Source organism: Mastomys coucha, unplaced genomic scaffold, assembly GCF_008632895.1.
Source record: "Mastomys coucha isolate ucsf_1 unplaced genomic scaffold, UCSF_Mcou_1 pScaffold20, whole genome shotgun sequence".
Classification (NCBI taxonomy): domain Eukaryota; kingdom Metazoa; phylum Chordata; class Mammalia; order Rodentia; family Muridae; genus Mastomys; species Mastomys coucha.
In genome coordinates, this window is record NW_022196903.1 from 45,332,414 (window position 1) to 45,344,434 (window position 12,021).

The window sequence follows — 12,021 nt, forward strand, 5'->3', positions numbered from 1 at the left end:
ATGTGGCTTTGGCATTTGGAGGAGAATTAAGATTCTCGAGAATGTTAAATTTTCAAGATGAGGGAGCCTTAGAACACTTACCTTCTTGTCTCATGGGGATGCTCCCAGCAGGAAACCATTCTCTGCTTGTTCTAGAATTAACCAGAAAACTTCAGAGACAATCCTGATAAGGTCCTGAAGGCCATGGGTTTACTCTAGTGAGGCATCCTAAGTGCCATTCCTCAATGGTTGCCCTGGGTAAGACATCTACCTTGTTGGGGAGCCAAGAAGGACTTAAGTTTTAGAGACAGACCTACATTACCAAAACCCACTGTAGTGGTTTGAATATACTTGGCCCAGAGAGTGGCACTATTCGGAAGTATAGCCTCATTGGAGTAGATGTGGCCTTGTTGGAAGAAGTGTGATACTGTGTGTGTGTGTTGGGGTGAGGTGTGGAGGGTAGGCTTGAAGACCCTCCTCCTAGCTACCTGAGAGATTGAGTCTTCTCCTGTTTGCCTTCAGAACAAGATGTAGAACTCGAAGCTCCCCAGCACCCTGTCTGCCTGCGTACTGCCTTGATGATAATGGGGTAAATCTCTAAACCTGTAAGCAGGCCCCAATTCAATGTTGTCCTTTATAAGAGTTGCCTTGGTCATGGTGTCTCTTCATAGCAATGGAAACGCTCACTAAGACAACAACAGTCAATGAAATATGCAAACTCAAGCATCTGTGTATTTAGCCAGGAGATACTGAGCTGTCAGGAGTCAGGGCAGCGTTCTGCATCACTGAAAGCAACTGGATGATTGATGGAAGAGGAGCGTCTCTCTGTATAAATGTATATACGTGTAGATTAGGTTAAGAGGGCACACACTTAAGAGGGCATTACTGTGGCCCAGATGGGAGCTGGCTTAGCATAAGGGAAACAGAGAAGACAGAATGATATGATTCACGGAAGTGTTTGAAAGTGCTATTGATGTGGCATCTTGACCAAACACAGAAGAAAGGAAAGGCACAGCTTGCTTCCTGGGCTTGGGCTAACAGTGAAGGGGCACCAGTGCCATGTGGGAGGGGCCTAGACATGCTGCCTTTGGCTTGTTTCTTTATTTCTTTGGATTTGTAAATCATTTTGATACTCACATGTGTCAGTTACCAGAGATGCATATACCAAAGCACAAGGTGGAGACATGGAGAAAGCAGAACTCTCCTAAGTTGCTGTGTTGATGTTAAAGCAGGGCTGCTTTGAAAATCTCGTCAGCAGTTTCTTTTAAAATTAAATACAGACCTATTATGTTATCCAGATACCCAAGAGAAATGAAATGTATCTACATGAAAAGATCCACATTAGGGGCTGGCGAGATGGGTAAGAGCACTGACTGCTCTCCTGAACATACTGAGTTCGGATCCCAGAAACCACATGGTAGCTCACAACCACCCGTAATGAGATCTGATGCCCCTCTTCTGGTGCGTCTGAAGACAGCTACAGTGTATTAAGCCGGAGAGAGCAGGGCTGGAGCAAACGGGCCAGCAGAGGTCCTGAGGTCAATTCCCATCAACTACAACATGATAGCTCATGGCCATCTGTACAGCTACAGTGTACACATATACATAAAATAAATAAAAATAAATCTTAAAAAAAAAGATCCACATTAAAATGGTCCTACTAGCCTTAGTCTTAAAAACTAAATTGGAAATAATCCAAATGTCTGTCAATGGTTAAATTTTACATTATTATCCAATGGAATACTATTCAGCAAAAAAAAACAAAAAACAAAAAAACAAAAAACAAATGAGTTTTGAAAAGAGAGGTGAATGGCTAAGAGATACAAGCCACTGAGCCTCCAAGATGAGAAAGATGGATCAGGAGACCTCTGGGCCCCAGAGGAACAGGTGGGGATGTGAGCCTCTCTCTGTGCTCCCACTCAGTTCTTCAATCCACATTTTTAATAGCACTTGCACGTGGCTATTGCAGTTTTAGGTCCTGGCAACAGAGCTGTGAGGAAACAGCACAGTGGCATTTGCCATCTTCTGGGATCTGTTTTCTCAGACACTCGGAGGTACTCTTTCCATCTCCATCAGGCTTGGGTAATTGTTTCTAATCTGGCCTGGTAAACCAAAGATCAGTCACCTTGTACAGGATATTAGCAAAGAGACCACAGGGAACAACAGAACTCATTGTTGCCTCTGTTTTGCCAAAGACACGCCACCTCCAGTCATCTCCCGCACTCTAACCACCATGGCCACCTGTTTTCTGCTCAATGATTAGTGCTGGTTTTTCCTTGTCTGTAAAATGGTCCTCTCCCAGACAACTGCTCTCCCTCTCTCCCAAACCTTAGTAAGAACAACCCACTTCATATATGTATCACTGTTTATAAGATAAAACATCCTTCATATATATGACCAGATCTCATTTCATCTCTAAACACTCCCAGAAAAGTCAATAGTACAGAATATGGCATGCTGTGTCATTGTATGAGTGGCTTGTATGGGGTCACAGGCAGCATCCCCACCCCTACTGGCTGAGGCCTCATGAATATGCAAGTGCCTTCAATACAAACAGGCACAACCCACACTAGGATCCCTCTAAGCTGTGCTCCTAAAAACAAATGGACAAAGAACCAAGTTTCCCATAAGAAAAAGTATTCTTTGAGAATTCTGTTACTCCCTGGGGACCAGTGTAGATTGAATTAAATTAGAATCAATGAGTGTTGGAAAAGCAACACTGTATCAAGTTGAAGCTTCTGGAGTTATTTGATTCACCACTTCAGATGGCAGCTAATGGAATTTTACAGTAAGAAGGGAACTCTGAGATCATCTAATTCCGTTCATTGGTTTTGCAGCTGAGGGCCCAGGGAGATAAAGTGATGTCACTATATCAGGGTAGGAGCTGAGAGTTGAGGGAAGCCCCTGGAGTCCTGCCTGCCTCTCTCCCACTCCACTCACTGTGTGAAGGCTCTAATTTGGTGCACACAATTCAAAGGACCCCCGTGGGGCTTTTCTTCTTCTGATTTCAACTCCTACTCCTCTTTTCAAAACTGGGGAAATGTTACACAAAGGGATTCAAGCAAAAATATTTGATGAACTTCCATAAGTATACTTATCTATGGAATGATCACCTGTGTTAAGGTAGAGAATTTGCACGATTCTAGAAAGTTCTCTGACTCTATTACAGTCACTCGCCCCCACCCCCCCCCCCGTCTGTTTTTCATCACCGAGGAGTTCTGTCCACTGCAGTAATTCACAGAAATGGAATCGTGCAGTATGCAGGCTGCTAGGCTTTTCTTTCAATCAATACAATGATTACAAGAATAACTGATCTTGTTATGTCTCTTAGCCATTCGTCTCTCTTAGAAATTTGATGGATTTTATTGCTGAGAGGTATTCCATCACATGAAACAAATTTACCCATCAACAGACATTTGAGCCATTTTAAATTTAGTTGTTTTTTTTATTTTTGTTTTTATTTTATTTTATTTTTTATTAGATATTTTCTTTATTTACATGTAAATTTCTCCTTTCCCAGTTTTCCCTTCAAAAAAAAAAAACAAAAAACAAAGAAACAAACAAAAACAACAAAAACAACCCCCTGTTGCCTCCTCCCTCCCCATGCCTGCCACTCCACTCTCTCCCACTTATTGGCCTTGGCATTCCCCTACACTGGGGCACAGAACCTTCACAGGGCCGAGGTCCTCTCCTCCTATTGATGATCAAATTTGCAATCCTCTACTATACACAAGCTGTCAGAATAATCAGACCCCTCCATGTGCAGTCCTTGGTTGGTGGTTGAGACCCTGGGAGCTCTGAGGGTACTAGTTAGTTCATATTGTTGTTCGTCCTAAGGGGCTGCAAACCCCATTCCTTCTTAAAAGGGGGAACCAAATACCCATGGAAGGAGTTACAGAGATTAACTATGGAGCAGAGACTGAAGGAAGGGCAAGGCACCCTAAATATAGCTATCTCCTGAGAGGCTCTGACAGTACCTGACTAATACAGATTTAGAGGCTCACAGCCATCCATTGAACTGAGTACAGGGTCCCCAGTGAAGGAGTTAGAGAAATTTAGTTTTTAAGAATAAAGCTGGGCAGTGGTGGCACATGACTTCAATCCCAGTACTTGAGAGGCAGACGCAGGCAGATTTCTGAGTTTGAGGCCAGTCTGGTCTACAGAGTGAGTTCCAGGACAGCCAGGGCTACACTGAGAAACTCTGTCTCAAAAAACCAAAAATAAATAAAATAAAGCTGGTAGCCAATAGTCAACCAGAGATGATTAGAAGTATGCCTTTACTAATTTTTGTGGAAGTTAAACATTTGATGATTTGAGTAAGAATATTAGTTATAATTAGTTTAAAGAAATTTATATAAATATCTATATATATATTTAAGACTATATAGATATTTTAAAGTAGGGAGAAATACAGGCTTTTGAGTAATGGAATTAGGTTTAAATTCTGGCTTACAAGTAGCTTACAGATTTTAGTTTCTTGTTGATAAAAAGGAAGACAACAACAACTGTATTCGTCCCTTGATATTCCAACATGTTACCACATATAGTAGCTTAGAACGAATAAGCATTGTTTCAGAGTTCTGGAAGCCAGTGGGCTACACTCTGTTGCATTCTTTGCATTTCCTTGTGTTCTCCAATTTGGAGAGGCTATGAACATCCCTTGGCTAGAGCCCTCCTTCCACCATCAGAGGCTTCTTCCATCTTGTCTTGCTGACTGCTCTCTGCTGCATGCCCTTCTCGGACCTTGACTACTCTGCCTCCCTCTTTTACATCTAAGATCCTTGTCATGATGTTGAGCCTAGCTGCCAAATCCAGTATATTCTCCCATGGTCTTTAACTTAATCATACCTGCAAACTGAGTTTTCCCATTTAAGGCAATACATGCGTGGATTCTGTAGATTGGGATGTAGACACTTTTGGGGGACCATGCCTGTCCGTGAAGCACTGCTGGTTCTTAAGGCTGTTGTGAGGGCCGACAGTACAGAGATATGCAATGTGTTGCTTGTGGAGAATGTGCCAGGGTGGCAGGTGGATGTTGTCTAGTGCACAAGGCCCAGGGCTCATAGCACTCCAAGCCCAGCAAAGGCTGCCCCTTCCTTTCTTCCCTTAGGAGAGCTGGCGGCAGTAGTATCTTGGGTCTTACTGTTTGTTGTAATTTAATGTTTAAATTGATGGTGACTAATGAATCTATGTATCAGAGTACGTTGTGGCACATTGCTGTTTGCATCACTAAAGAGGCCCGTCCAGAGGAAAGAGGACCAGACGGACAACTGAGAAGTGTTCTGGAGGGGATGGGGAAATGAAGCCATGCTGCTTTGCTTGGTGTTGGTAAAGGGCATTAAGTGCACTTGTGACTTAACACAAGTCCAGGTCTTGGGTATACAACTGACCACAGTGACAGCAACCAAACACATCCTTCTGGCAGAAGCTCAAGCCTACAGAATTATAGGACCCCTCGCTCTGTCCTTACTCCTACAAGAGTCTCCCGGTTCCAGCAGCAGCCTGGGGTAACTTACAAGTTATCCAAGCCGTAGTCCCCGAATTTCTAACTGCTTCCAAGAAGGAGAATCCCATCTGATTGATTCATCCAAAGGACCTCCCCTCCTCTTTCATTACTCTGGGGTCAGTAGGTGCACATACAGCCAGCAGCCTCAAAGAACCCTGTATCACCTGTGGCTAGTCCTCAGCTGTCACACAGGAGGATGCTTAACTTAGTCCAGATCACCATTTCTACTACCCACCCTGGATCCATGATGATATTTTTATTGCCACTGTCCATAGGCCAGACCTGCAAGACTGTGTGTAGCTCCAAGTCTGTCACAAATGTCTCCTCTTCCAGTCACACTACACAGTTCACAGGGGTGCCATTGACATCGCAGTCCCTGTAACCTAGCAAGTTTATTGTAACATTCCAATCAGAGGAGTAAGGACCTTCGAGGAAGGGACAGCTTTCCTAATGGACAAAAAAAAAAAAAAAAAAAAAAAAAAAAAAAAAAAAAAGATACCAAACTGCCCTGCAGTGGCACCACAGTGTAGGTCACCTCCTTTGCTGTACATGGGCTACTCCAGAGCCCATCTCAAAACAGAAAGTTCTCAAGCAAGGTCCTTCCTCACTGCTGAGCTCCTAGGGGCTGGGGTAAAAGAAGGAAGCACCTTGCTGGGTAGCCAGGTTCCACATCACTGTCCCTTCATCTTTATCCCTTGAGCCATCCTTACAGAGAAAGGCTTCTCTGAGGAAGACTGTGCAAAGCCCCCAGTCACTCTCCAGCAGCTGGTCCTTGGAGGAACTATCACACAGATGCATCTAGACCCAAGGGTGGATTTGCTTTTGGAGAACCAGCTCTTCCTCCCCTGCTCTCTGATGTGCTGTGAACAAGGGGGAGCCTGTCCAGGCAGAACGATGTGCAAAGGTCTTCAGGTGACCTTGAAGAAGTGCAGCAAGAAACAAGAGGTGTGAGGAAGCTCGGCCCGTCTGCTCTTACGGAATGAGTCAGCAGTGTCCATAGACTATCAATGGGTACAGCCAGAGCATTGAGAATGACAGCTTAGGTTTAACTTCCTGGGGTAACAGGGGCTCCACTGTACCAGGATAGCAATAGGCCACAGACCACAAGGCCCCAGCCACAGGTGTATAGCTAGAGCATCCCCATAGACAGATTGAGCTGGCAGCTAACAATTACAACCATTAGTGGAGCAGTGACAACACCAGAGAGAAGGTTCTGTGAAGAGCCAGGTCTATGGGGAGTGTGTTGGTTAATGATTGTCGAGGAAATAAATGACCAAGGTGCCAACATACCAGGTGTTAGCAAACTCGGCAGAGATTCCTCCAGTGGCGAGAGCTGCCTGATCTGTTTCCTCTTCTCTCAAAGACTATGTTGAAGGCAGCGGGTGCACACTCGGCTCAGTGCAAGTGAGGGTTGTGGGTGCACACAAGGTGTAGCTGTTCTTTGGCTATTTTGTGGGTTCTTCTTTCTCCCACCCTTCTCTACCCCTCTTTCATTTTTTCAACCCCCTATGCTAGATAAGAGAGCAAGAGAAAAAAAAAGGACAGAAAGGTAAGGAGAGAAATCCCTTAATAAAGTCAGGGTTCGGAAAGGGGGTGGTGTTATTGTTAGACTACTTCCTGATGATTAGGGGTGTTGAGGTCCTTGGGGCAAGTTTGATCTCTGCCATCAAGATATTTAATTTTGGACTGGAGAGATGGCTCAGTGGTTAAGAGCACTGACTGCTCCTCTGGAGGTCCTGAGTTCAAATCCCAGCAACCACATGGTGGCTCACAACCATCTGTAATGAGATCTGACGACCTTTTCTGGTGTGTCAGAAACCAACTACAGTGTACTTACATATAATAAATAAATATATCTAATAAAAAATAAATCTATAAATCTTTTTTAAAAAGATATTTAATTTCTTCTTATTGTTGTTTCTTCTTTGCACACAACTACTTAACAAACCATGACCAACAGCCAACAACAACTAACCAACAACCAACCAACCAACTAACCAACAACCTCCGAACCAATAGCAGGGCTCTAATATTTATATACCCACTGAAAAGTCCCCAGAATTCCAAATGTCACATAATCGCTGAACCTATCTGCAGCTGGCAAAATCACACTCCTGCTAGAGCAGGAGGCAAACCATAGTCAGCTGCTGTGGACACTCTGAGACAGCCCCATATCCCATACCTGGGATTAAAATGAAAGCATATTCTTACATTTCTGTGTTTTTTAAAGAACCCAAAACTCCCAAATTGTCACCACACAAAACTTAGAGGGAATGTGGATTCCAGGAGCCTCTTCAGTCTCCTTATACCCCAAACATCATAGTCAGAGGGTGGCTTTAGGAAAATGTTTTTCCTAGCTTTTTCTTCTGAAATGGAGCAAGTCTTAGTTAAGGACCAGCAGCTGTAAGCGTAGCCTCCAAAAAAAAAAAGGGAGATCACAATATAACGCTATCTTGCGATATTTCGTACTTGAAAATCTTCCCCTGAAGATTTTAAATCCATCCCACCTGAAGTTATCAGCTGCAGAGCACTGCGAAGAAAAACAAGAAGTAATGGCAGAGTACTTTGCAACTAAATACGAGTGGTTTACACTGGTAGTGTGCTAAAGGAAATGGCCGTTGGTGGTTTTAAGAGCTTGCACCATAAATAAGGCACCATCAAATCTGTTAACATCAGCTCCTCCACCCTTGAAGGTGTTACCTTATGTCTTTAAAGTGGTGCTGTACTGGGACGCGTCTTCACTACCCGTGGGCAGGAAGGGCTCCATGCAGGCTCTGAAGGCAGGACAAGCCTCGGCCTTCACCTTTAATCGCCCCAACTCCTTCACAAGGTCATCTGCTTCGTCTTGACCTTTCCACACACCTTGTCTGTGTTCCTTCTGGGGAGGAGCCTCACAAATCATCCTACCTCCCGGTACGCAACTGTTCTCAAGAGAGCGTTAGCCTATATTCATCATACTTGTTATAGTCATTTAACAAGTATGACTATCCGCACATAATCTAAGAGGCCAAAGACCACCTGCATTGTGAGTCACTCATCTTCCAGAGGAACAAGCCAGACCCAGTTTTTACTTTTAGCTGTTTGTTGGCTAGCTGTGAATTAGTGTGCATTTGTGCACTTCATAGTGCACTAGTGTGCATCAGTGCACTTCACAGTGAATTAGTGTGCACTTCACAGTGCATTGGTGTGCATTAGCACACTTCACAGTGCATGCTTGCAACTGATGGTCAACATTTTCTCTTTAAGGGGCAAGTTTGTCCGTTTGTCACCATGTTTTCACATACTTGATGTGACCTGAAAACCTGATGATCCTATGAGGAAGTCCTTCTCTCCCAAAGACTATAATACCTTTTCATTGGAAATGGGAGTTGCTTTTGAGACTGAGAAAGGTAATAAGGATCTCCCCACTTTGACCCAACAACGGTTAGTCAAGAAAAGCTATGACTCCCAGGATATCCTAGAGAATTCCTGTGGATCCAGTTGCCTTATCCATGAGGGGTGATCTTGAAGTAAATTACTATGTTTACATGGATTTATACCTAAACAGTTATGTCACGGAAGAGCAGGCACTCCTGTATCTGAATAAAGGGACAGAGACCCCTTTCTCAAAGTGACCCAGTGATGGGCCTGGGACTGTGAGGTGAGTGGTGGCCTGTGATCAGCAAAGCCTTTTCTGTGGCAGGCAGAGATATTATCAGACCCAGGATTGCCATCCAGCATCCCAAGTCACCACAGACTGTGTGACATGGCAACACAGAGGCTACCAGATGACTCATATTCCAAAGTGACTACATGAAGCCCTTTGTGGGTTGGTGAGAGTCTCCTATTGGGATCAATTTGCTCCCAGAGAACATCTTGGAAACTCATTGACATGGTAGTCACAGTTCCTCAGTAAGTTTGGCAACACTAGAAATACTGCTACAAAGTCCTAAGAAAATAAGTTTTAAAAAACTGAAAATTGAGATGCAATAAATTTAAATGAATTTTTGGTCCTGTAGTTGTTGATTTGTTGTTGGTATTGTCAGCTGTGAGGAGATTAGGAGCTGTGTCAATCAGCTTCTGTTGCCGTGGCAAAGTGCCTGAGGGAATAAATTGAGGAGGAAGAGAAGGAGGAAGAGAAGGAGGAAAAGAAGAGGAGGAAGAAAAGGAGGGGGAGGAAGAAGAGGAAGAAGAGGAGGAGGAAGAGGAGGGGAAGAAGAAGAAGAAGAAGAGGAGGAAGAGGAGGAAGAGGAGGAGGGAGAGGAGAAGGAGGAAGAGGAGAAGGAGGAGGGAGATCGTCTCATGGATCCATAGCCACCAGCCCATGAGCACTCAGCCCGGTTACTTTGGGGCCTATGGTAGCACAGCACAATACAAGATGGTGACAATTTGTAGAAAAGTGTGTCACAGTGGCCAAAAAGCTGAGGGGTGGGGGGAGGGGGCACAGTTCTAATATTCTCTTTGAGGGCAATCTCCCAATGACCTAACATCCTCCCATCAGGCCCTGCCTTCTAAGTGTTTCACAACCTCCCAGTAGTGTTACAGACTGGGGACCAAGTCATCAGTCTATGGGCAATCTGGAGAACATTTAAGAGCCAAGCCACACAAGAAAATTTGTCTTGGTGCTAAGGGAGTACACGAGAAACACATGAAAATGACTGGCTGTAGAGACCCAGGAACAAGGTTGGTCAAGACCAGGTGATACTTTTTTTTTTTTTTTCCCGAGACAGGGTTTCTCTGTATAGCCCTAGCTGTCCTGGAACTCAGTCTGTAGACCAGCCTGGGCTCAAACTCAGAAATCTGCCTGCCTCTGTCTCCCAAGTGCTGGGATTAAAGGCCTGCGCCACCACTGCCCGGCGGATACTTTTTAACACTCTGAAATAACCAACACAGGTCAAAATGATCTGGCAAAGTCTTAAATTCAGTTCCAGTGATCTGTCCCATCTTCAAAAAAGATACACACCCACTTTCTTTACCTCGTTCAGTAAACATGTAGCGCCCATCCACTATATCCCAGCTGCTGTCAGTGTGCTAGAGTGGACAGTACTCATTGAAGTCCTGTCTTCTTCAAACCAAATAATAAATGTGCTGATAACCTAATGTCAAGAGGTGGGTCCAATAAGGAAAGCCAAAGCAGAGCAAAACCACTTGTGTGCCAGTCCCAGGAGAGGGGAGGATTCCAGACCAAGGGAGTGGCCATTGAAAGAAGTGGGGGTGGAGCGAGCCGGTTACAGTGCTGAAGAGGTTAAAGAAGGAAAGGTCTCAGAGAACTAGGTCTCTAAGGCTGGGCAGGCCTTAGAGAGTCAGCTGAATGTTCTGAGCAGGGCACTGTGGCTTGATCTGACTCATTTTGGTACTTTGGTAAATGTATACTTTGTCAGCATGTGAAGAATAGATTGCAAAGGGTGGTCCAGGGTCAAAGCAGTGAGCCCACCTCAATGGTTAAGACCTTGCTGGCCTGCGCTGTGGAGGCATGCTGCAGTTTGGATGGGTGACTTGTTCTCTACAGTTCACGCATCAGCACTGGTCCCTGAGGTGGAAGTTTGGGGAGGTAGAGTCTAGTGGAGGGTGCCTAGGTCAGCTGGGGCAGGAACTTAGAAGGGATTAGATGTCTCTTCTCCTCAGTTCTAGATTCTGTCTGATTTCTCTGCTTACAGCAAACACTGATCTGATATATTCACGGTCTCTACTTGCTTGCCTCCATTTTCTTCCCAGTCTTGTTGCCCACGTGTTCTCTGCACACACTGATTGTCAGACCCGGCGCTCTGAGTAGTGCTTGGAAGAGGCTTATTCCAATGGCCTGCTGGACCTTCCCAGTGCCTCTGGCTTCTTGTTCTAAAGGTGAGCTCTTCTTCTGTCACACAATCCTGCAGCTGCTATAGACCATGCATGACACTGCCTGGGGACCCAGTCCAGAAAGCGCACTGCCACGCTGAGCCATTTGGATTTTGGCTAAATAAATCTCTTTTTCTTCATAACTAGCCTGCTTTTGATGTTTCATTGTAGCAATGAAAACTATATTATTACAAGGTGTGATCATGGAGATAGAGAGAAATGCTCTGTTAATGATACACTTGGATGGGATCCCATATCTCAGGAGGCTGAACAGTAGAGATTAACTGGATTCTCAGATGGATTTTGAGAGCAAAGAATCTGTGATGATTCATTAGGGTCTGGCTTGAGGAAATGGGTGGATATAAACACCAGTCTGGCTGGGCGGTGGTGGCGCATACCTTTAATCCCAGCACTTGGGAGGCAGAGGCAGGCGGATTTCTGAGTTCGAGACAAGCCTGGTCTACAGACTGAGTTCCAGGACAGCCAGGGCTACACAGAGAAACCCTGTCTCGGAAAAAAAAAGAAAGAAAGAAAGAAAGGAAGGAAGAAAGAAGGAAAAATCAAAACCCCACCAGTCTGAAATGGGTGAGGGTCGAGTAGGGTGTGAAAAGAGAATGACCCGGCAGTGCATACCTTTAATCCCAGCACTTGGAAGGCAAAGGCAGGCGGATTTCTGAGTTTGAGGCCAGCCTGGTCTATAGAGTGAGTTTCAGGACAGCCAG

The 12,021-nt window shown here is 44.8% G+C and overlaps 1 long non-coding RNA gene across 1 annotated transcript in view; it reads left to right on the forward strand.

Annotated features, from left to right (window-relative positions):
- The window catches only part of LOC116098111, a 42,289-nt gene extending 30,847 nt beyond the window's left edge, over nt 1–11,442 (forward strand). The window contains exon 3 of the long non-coding RNA XR_004121708.1: nt 11,180–11,442. This is a non-coding gene — a long non-coding RNA (uncharacterized LOC116098111). The remainder of the gene's footprint in view (nt 1–11,179) is intronic.
- The last annotated feature ends 579 nt before the right edge of the window (nt 11,443–12,021 follow it).